Raw genomic sequence first — 9,226 nt, forward strand, 5'->3', positions numbered from 1 at the left:
TATATTTTTTTCGTGACTCCACATGATCATGTACCTAATAAAACACAAAATAACAATAAAATAAAATAAAAATTAGATAAATAAAATTGGGTTGCCTCCCAACAAGCGCTCTTTTAATGCATTAGCTTGATAGTGGGCTCTCAAAGAGCCTCACAGGTGATCAGGTCAATGTTGTATAGTCCCAACACCAAACTTAGAGTTTGGATATGGGGTCTTAACACCAAACTTAGTGTTTGGTTGTGACCTCCCAACACTAAACTTAGAGTTTGACTGTGGGGGCTCTTCTTGACTCTGAACTGAGAGAAGCTCTTTATGCTCACTCTCTTTTGTCACAGAGGGATGGCCATGTGCCTTAAACACAAGGTAGTCCCCATTCAATTGAAGGACTAATTCACCTCTGTTGACATCTATCACAGCTCCTGCTGTGGCTAGGAAAGGTCTTCCAAGGATGATGCACTCATCCTCTTCCTTCCCAGTGTCTAATATTATGAAATCAGCAGGGATGTAAAGGCCCTCAACCTTTACTAACACGTCCTCTACTACTCCATAAGCTTGTCTTAATGACTTGTCTGCCAATTATAATGAGAACAAGGCAGGTTGTACCTCAATGATTCCCAGCTTCTCCATTACAGAGAGTGGCATAAGATTTATCCCTGACCCCAGATCACATAGAGCTTTTTCAAAGGTCATGGTGCCTATGGTACAAGGTATTAAGAACTTTCCAGGATCTTGTCTCTTTTGAGGTAAAATTTTCTGAATCTAGGTGTCTAGTTCACCAATGAGCAAGGGAGGTTCACTTTCCCAAGTCTCATTACCAAACAACTTGGCATTCAGCTTCATGATAGCTCCTAAATATTGAGCAACTTGCTCTCCAGTCACATCTTCATCCTCTTCAGAGGAAGAATAGTCTTCAGAGCTCATGAATGGCAAAAGAAGATTTAACGGAATCTCTATGGTCTCTATATGAGCCTCAGATTCCTTTGGATCCTTAATAGGAAACTCCTTCTTGCTTGAGAGACGTCCCAGGAGGTCTTCCTCACTAGGATTTTCGTCCTTCTCCTCCCTTGTGCATTCGGCCATATTGATCACATCAATGGCCTAGCACTCTCCTTTTGGATTCTCTTCTGTATTGCTTGGGAGAATACTGGGAGGAGTTTCAATGACTTTCTTACTCAGCTGGTCCACTTGTGCCTCCAGATTTTTGATGGAGGATCTTGTTTCACTCATAAAACTGAAAGTGGCTTTTGACAGATCAGAAACTAGATTGGCTAAATTAGAAGTGTTTTGTTTAGAATTCTCTGTCTGTTGCTGAGAAGATGATGGAAAAGGCTTGCTATTACTCAGCGTATTGCGTCCACCATTGTTAAAGCCTTGTTGAGGCTTTTGTTGATCCTTCCATGAGAAATTTGGATGATTTCTCCATGATGAATTATAGGTGTTTCCATAAGGTTCACCCATGTAATTTACCTCTGCTATTGCAGGGTTCTCAGGATCATAAGCTTCTTCAGAAGCTGCCTCTTTAGTACTGTTGGATGCATTTTGCCATCCATTCAGACTTTGAGAAATCATGTTAACTTGCTGAATCAACACTTTGTTCTGAGCCAATATGGTATTCAGAGAATCAATTTCAAGAACTCCCTTCCTCTGAGGTGTCCCATTACTCACAGAATTCCTCTCAGAAGTGTACATGAACTGGTTATTTGCAACCATGTCAATAAGTTCTTGAGCTTCTGCAGGTGTTTTCTTTAGGTGAATGGATCCACCTGCAGAATGGTCCAGTGACATTTTGGAAAATTCAGATAGACCATAATAGAATATATCTAATATGGTCCATTTTGAAAACATGTCAGATGGACACCTTTTGGTCAACTGCTTGTATCTTTCCCAAGCTTCATAGAGGGATTCGCCATCTTTTTGTTTGAAGGTCTGAACATCCACTCTAAGCTTGCTCAGCTTTTGAGGAGGAAAGAATTTATCCAAGAAGGCCGTGACCAGCTTCTCCCAGGAGTCCAGGCTGTCTTTAGGTTGTGAATCCAACCATATTCTAACTCTGTCTCTTACAGTAAAAGGGAAAAGCATGAGTCTGTAGACTTCAGGATCTACTCCATTTGTCTTAACAGTCTCACAGATCTGCAAGAACTCAATTAAAAACTAATAAAGATCTTCAGATGGAAGTCCATAGAACTTGCAGTTTTGTTGCATTAAGGTATCTAGCTGAGGTTTCAGCTCAAAATTATTGGCTCCAATGGCAGGAATGGAGATGCTTCTTCCATCAAATTTGGACGTTGGCTTTGTGAAGTCACCAAGCATTCTCCTTGCATTATTGTTGTTGGGTTCGGCTGCCATCTCCTTTTCTTGTTCTAATGTTTCTGAAAGGTTACCTTTATATTGTTGTAATTTAGCTTCTCTTAGTTTCCTCTTCAGAGTCCTTTCAGGTTCAGGATCAATTTCAACAAGAGTGCCTTTTTCCTTGTTCCTGCTCATATGAAAGAGAAGAAAACAAGAAAAGAAAAGGAATCCTCTATGTCACAGTATAGAGATTCCTTTATGTTAGTAGAAGAAGAAAGGGGAGAAGAGTGAAGAAGAATAGGTTCGGATTTTTAGATGAGGAGAGGTGAAGAGAAGTGTTAGTAAATAAATAATTAAATAGAATAAGAAAAGAGAGGGAGAATTTCGAAAATAATTTTGAAAAAGAGGTTAGTATTTTTTGAAAATTAAAGATAAGATAAGATTAAAATTAAAATTTAAAACAAAAAGAGTTTTTTTTGAAAAAGAGATGAGATATTTTCGAAAATTAGAGAGGGAAAAGTAGTTAGGTGGTTTTGAAAAAGATAAGAAACAAACACAAAGTCAAAGAGTTAGTTGAAAAAGATATTAAAATCAAATTTGAAAAGATAAGAAGATAAGAAGTTAGATAAGATATTTTGAAATTAAATTTTTGAAAAAGATAAGATAAAAAGATAAGAAGATAAGATAAAAAGATAAGATTTTTAAGAAAAAGATATTTTGAAAAAGATTTAATTTTTAAAATTAAAATTAATTACTTAACTAACAAGAAACTAAAAGATAAGGTTCTAGAATTTAAAGATTGAACCATTCTTAACAAGAAAGTAACAAACTTCAAATTTTTGAATCAATCACATTAATTGTTAGCATAATTTCGAAAATATGATATAAAGATAAGAAAAATATTTTGAAAACAAATTGAAAAAGAATTTTTTGAATTTTTCGAAAAAGAGGAAAAATTTGGAAAAGATATGATTTTTGAAAAAGATTTTGAAAAGATAAGATTTTTAAATTTTTTAAAATTTGACTTGACTTGTAAGAAACAACTAATTTTGAAAATTTTTGACTAAGTCAACTCAAATTTTCGAAAATTATGAGAAAAACAAGGAAAAGATATTTTTTTTATTTTTGAAATTTTAATTATGAGAGAGAAAAATAATTAAAATTAAAATGTCATAATTGTGTTTTTCTCTTTTCTTTTTGGATCAAAACAAGGAATGCATACAAGAACACTATGAATGTCAAGATGAACACCAAGAACACTTTGAAGATCATGATGAACATCAAGAACATATTTTTGAAAAAATTTTTATGCAAAGAAGACATGCAAGACACCAAACTTAGAAATCTTTAATGCATGGACTCTAACAAACGAAAAATGCATATGAAAAACAACAAACAACACAAAACAAGAAAACATCAAGATCAAACAAGAAGACTTGTCAAGAACAACTTGAAGATCATGAAGAACACTATGAATGCATGGAATTTTCGAAAATAATGCATAAATTTTAAAAACATGCAATTGACACTAAACTTAAAAATTGACTCAAGACTCAAGCAATAAACACAAAATATTTTTTATTTTTATGATTTTATTAATTTTTTTGGATTTTTATTAATTTTTTTCGAAAATAAAGTTTGGAAAAACGAAAAAAGAAAAGAAAAATTTTGAAAAAGATTTTTGAAAAGAAAATTACCTAATCTGAGCAACAAGATGAACCGTCAGTTGTCTATACTCGAACAATCCCCGGCAACGGCGCCAAAAACTTGGTGGACGAAATTGTGATTCATATGTTATTGCATTTTGTAAAATTCATTGCTTTTTCTTTCCCTGGCAATGGCGCCAAAAACTTGATTACAATACCATGGTTTACAACTATGTGTGGTCACAACTCCGTTCAACTTAACCAGCAGGTGTACTGGGTCATCCAAGTAATACCTTACGCGAGTAACGGTCGATCCCACAGAGATTGTTGGTATGAAGCAAGCTATGGTTACCTTGTAAATCTCAGTCAGGAGGATAATAATTGATTATGGACAAGTTTGAAAATTAATAATAAACAGAAAATAAAATAGGATAGAAATACTTATGTAGATCAATAGTGGGAATTTCAGATAGGCGTACGGAGATGCTGTGCTCCTCTTGAATCTCTACTTTCATATTACATTCATCCAATTCTTCTTACTCCTTTCCATGGCAAGCTGTATGTAGGGCATCACTATTGTCAATGGCTACATCCCATCCTCTCAGTGAAAATGGTCATATGCTCTGTCACAGCACGGCTAATCATCTGTCGGTTCTCAATCAGGTTGGAATAGAATCCCTTGATTCTTTTGCGTCTGTCACTAACGCCCAGCCTTCAGGAATTTGAAGCTCGTCACAGTCATTCAATACCGGAATCCTACTCGGAATACCACAGACAAGGTTAGACTTTCCAGATTCCCGGAATCCTACTCGGAATACCACAGACAAGGTTAGACTTTCCGGATTCCCATGAATACCGCCATCTATCTAGCTTATACCACGAAGATTCTGTTGGGGAATCTAAGAGATATGCGCCCGGCCTAAGGTAGAACGGAAGTGGTCATCAGTCACGCGCGTTCATAGGTGAGAATGATGATGAGTGTCACGGATCATCACATTCATCAAGTTGAAGTGCAACGAATATCTTAGAATAGGAATAAAGAGAATTGAATAGAAAGTAATAGTAATTGTATTGAAACTTGAGGTACAGCAGAGCTCCACACCCTTAATCTATGGTATGTAGAAACTCCACCGTTGAAAATACATAAGTGAGAGGTCCAGGCATGGCCGAATGGCCAGCCCCCATGATCTGAGAACTCATCATCCCAAGATGATCCTAAGATCTAAAGTGATCAAAAGATGTCCAATACAATAGTAAATTATCCTATTTATACTAGACTAGCTACTAGGGTTTACATGAGTAAGTAATTGATGCATAAATCCACTTTTGGGGCCCACTTGGCGTGTGTTTGGGCTGAGCTTGATCTATCCACGAGCTGAGGCTTCTCTTGGAGTTGAACGCCAAATTGTAACGTGTTTTGGGCGTTCAACTCCGGGTCGTGACGTGTTTCTGGCGTTTTACTCCAGACAGCAACATGGAACTGGCGTTGAGCGCCAGTTTACGTCGTCAATTCTCGAATAAAGTATGGACTATTATATATTGCTGGAAAGCTCTGGATGTCTACTTTCTAACGCCGTTGAGAGCGCACCATTTAGAGTTCTTTAGCTCCAGAAAATCAATTTCAAGTGTAGGGAGGTCAGATTCCAACAGCATCAGCAGTCCTTTGTCAGCCTCCTTATTAGAGTTTTGCTCAAGTCCCTCAATTTCAGCTAGAAATTACCTGAAATCACAGAAAAACACACAAACTCATAGTAAAGTCCAGAAATGTGAATTTAACATAAAAACTAATGAAAACATCCCTAAAAGTAGGTTGAACCTACTAAAAACTACCTAAAAACAATGCCAAAAAGCGTATAAATTATCCGCTCATCAACAGGGTATTAAGAATTTACCAGGATCTTGTCTCTTTTGAGGTAGAGTTTTCTGAATCCATGTATCTAGTTCACTAATGAGCAAGGGGGATTCACCTTCCCAAGTCTCATTACCAAACAACTTGGCATTCAGCTTCATGATAGCTTCTAGATATTGAGCAACTTGCTCTCCAGTTACATCTTCATCCTCTTCTGAGGAGGAATAGTTTTCAGAGCTCATGAATGGCAGAAGGAGATTTAGTGGAATCTCTATGGTCTCTATATAAGCCTCAGATTCCTTTAGGTCCTCAATGGGGAAGTCCTTCTTGTTTGAGAGACGTCCCAGGAGGTCTTTCTCACTAGGATTTTCGTCCTTCTCTTCCCTTGTGCATTCGGCCATATTGATTACTTCAATGGCCTTGCAATCTCCTTTTGGATTCTCTTCTATATTGCTTGGGAGAATACTGGGAGGAGTTTCAATGACTTTCTTACTCAGCTGGCCCACTTGTGCCTCCAGATTTCTAATGGGGGACCTTGTTTCACTCATGAAACTTAAAGTGGCTTTTGACAGATCATAGACTAAGTTTACTAAATTAGAGGGGCTCTGTTCAGAATTTTCTGTCTGTTGCTGAGAAGATGATGGAAAAGGCTTGTTATTACTGAGCCTATTTCTTCCACCATTGTTAAAGCCTTGTTGAGGCTTTTGTTGATCCTTCCATGAGAAATTTGGATGATTTCTCTATGATGAGTTATAGGTGTTTCCATAAGGTTCACCCATGTAATTAACCTCTGCCATTGCAGGGTTCTCAGGATCATAAGCTTCTTCAGAAGCTACCTCTTTAGTACTGTTGGATGCATTTTGCCAACCATTCAGACTTTGAGAGAACATGTTGACTTGCTGAGTCAACACTTTGTTCTGAGCCAATATGGCATTCAGAACATCAATTTCAAGAACTCGCTTCCTTTGAGGCGTCCCACTATTCACGAAATTCCTCTCAGAAGTGTACATGAATTGGTTATTTGCAACCATGTCAATAAGTTCTTGAGCCTCTTCAGGCGTTTTCTTTAGGTGAATAGATCCACCTGCAGAATGGTCCAATGACATCTTGGAAAATTCAGATAGACCATAATGGAATATATCTAATATGGTCCATTCTGAAAACATGTCAGAAGGACACTTTTTGGTCATCTTCTTGTATCTTTCCCAAGCTTCATAGAGGGATTCACCATCTTTTTGCTTGAAGGTCTAAACATCCACTCTAAGCCTGCTCAGCTTTTGAGAAGGAAAGAATTTATCCAAGAAGGCCGTGACCAGCTTATCCCAGGAGTCCAGGCTATCTTTAGGTTGTGAGTCCAACCATGTTCTTGCTCTGTCTCTTACAGCAAAAGGGAAAAGCATGAGCTTGTAGACTTCAGGATCTACTCCATTCATCTTAACAGTCTCACAAATCTGCAAGAACTCAGTTAAAAACTGATAAGGATCTTTAGATGGAAGTCCATGAAACTTGCAGTTCTGTTGCATTAAAGCAACTAATTGAGGTTTCAGCTCAAAATTGTTTGCTCTAATGGCAGGAATGGAGATGCTTCTTCCATCAAACTCGGACGTTGGTTTAGTGAAGTCACCAAGCATCCTCCTTGCATTATTGTTGTTGGGTTCGGCTGCCATCTCCTTCTCTTGTACAAAAATTTCAGAAAGGTTGCTCTGAATTGTTGTAATTTAGCTTCTCTTACTTTCCTCTTCAGAGTCCTTTCAGGTTCTGGATCAGCTTCAACAAGAGTGTCTTTTTCCTTGTTCCTGCTCATATAGGGAAGAAGAGAACAAGAAAAGAAAGGGGAATCCTCTATGTCACAGTAAAGAGGATCCTTTGTTGTTAGTAGAAGAAGGAATGGAAGAAGAGTGAAGAAGAATGGTTAAGGATAGAGGTAGTGATTTGAGATGAAGAGAGGTGAAGAGAAGTGTTAGTAAATAAATAAATAAATAAATAGAAGAAGGAGAGATAGAGAATTTCAAAAATAATTTTGAAAAAGTGGTTAGTGATTTTTGAAAATTAAAGATAAGATATAATTAAAATTAGAATTTAAAACAATTAAAAAGAATTTTTGAAAAAGAGAGAGGTATTTTCAAAAATTAGAGAGGGATAGGTAGTTAGTTGGGTTTGAAAAAGATAAGAAACAAATAAAAGTCAAATAGTTAGTTGAAAAAGATATTAAAATCAAATTTGAAAAGATCAGAAGATTTAGATAAGATATTTTGAAATAAAATTTTTGAAAAAGATAAAATTTTGAAAAAGATATGATAAAAAGATAAGATAAAAAGATAAGATAAAAAGATAAGATTTTTAAGAAAAAGATATTTTGAAAAAGATTTAATTTTTAAAATTAAAATTGATTAAAAGATAAGATTCTAGAATTTAAAGATTGAACCTTTCTTAACAAGAAAGTAACAAACTTCAAATTTTTTAATCAAAACATTAATTATTGATTATATTTTCGAAAATATGATGTAAAAGATAAGAAAAAGATTTTGAAAAATATATTTTTTTGAAAATTTTCGAAAAACAAAGATAAAGTTGAAAAGATATGATTTTTGAAAAAGATTTTGAAAAGATAAGATTTTTAAAATTGAAAATTTGACTTGACTTGTAAGAAACAACTAATTTTAAAATTTTTTGACTAAGTCAACTCAAATTTTCGAAAATTTGGAGAAAAATAAGGAAAAGATATTTTTCTTTTATTTTTGAATTTTTAATGATGAGAGAGAAAAATTAAAAACGTCATTTTTGTGTTTTTCTCTTTTCTTTATGGATCAAAACAAAGAATGCATGCAAGAACACTATGAATGTCAAGATGAACACCAAGAACACTATTGAAGATCATGATGAACATCAAGAACATATTTTTGAAAAATTTTTTATGCAAAGAAAACATGAAAAACACCAAACTTAGAAATCTTTAATGCATGGACTCTAACAAACGAAAAATGCATATGAAAAACAACAAACAACACAAAACAAGAAAACATCAAGATCAAACAAGAAGACTTGTCAAGAACAACTTGAAGATCATGAAGAACACCATGAATGCATGAATTTTAGAAAAATGCAAGAAAAATTTTTTAAAGCATGCAATTGACACCAAACTTAAAAGTTGACTCAAGACTTGAACAAGAAACACAAAATATTTTTGATTTTTATGATTTTATGATTTTTTGTATTTTCTTTTATTTTTTTGAAAATGTTCTTTAGAAAAACGAAAACAAAGAAAAATTTTTGAAAGATTTTTTGAAAACTTTTTTTTTTGAAAGGAAAATTACCTAATCTGAGCAACAAGATGAACCTTTAGTTTTCCATACTCGAACAATCCCCGGCAACAGCGCCAAAAACTTGGTGGACAAAATTGTGATTCATACTCTTTGTACTTGTATGAAATTTAATTCGAGAC

General features: G+C 35.0%; 1 non-coding gene across 1 annotated transcript; it reads left to right on the forward strand.

The window, feature by feature from the left end:
- The first annotated feature begins 6,948 nt into the window (after nt 1-6,948).
- Nucleotides 6,949-7,052, forward strand: LOC112799106 (small nucleolar RNA R71). Its single transcript, XR_003200690.1, has one exon. It is a non-coding gene; the product is annotated as a small nucleolar RNA R71 (small nucleolar RNA).
- Nucleotides 7,053-9,226: the final 2,174 nt, after the last annotated feature.

This window comes from Arachis hypogaea, chromosome 4 (genome assembly GCF_003086295.3).
Source record: "Arachis hypogaea cultivar Tifrunner chromosome 4, arahy.Tifrunner.gnm2.J5K5, whole genome shotgun sequence".
Classification (NCBI taxonomy): Eukaryota; Viridiplantae; Streptophyta; class Magnoliopsida; order Fabales; family Fabaceae; genus Arachis; species Arachis hypogaea.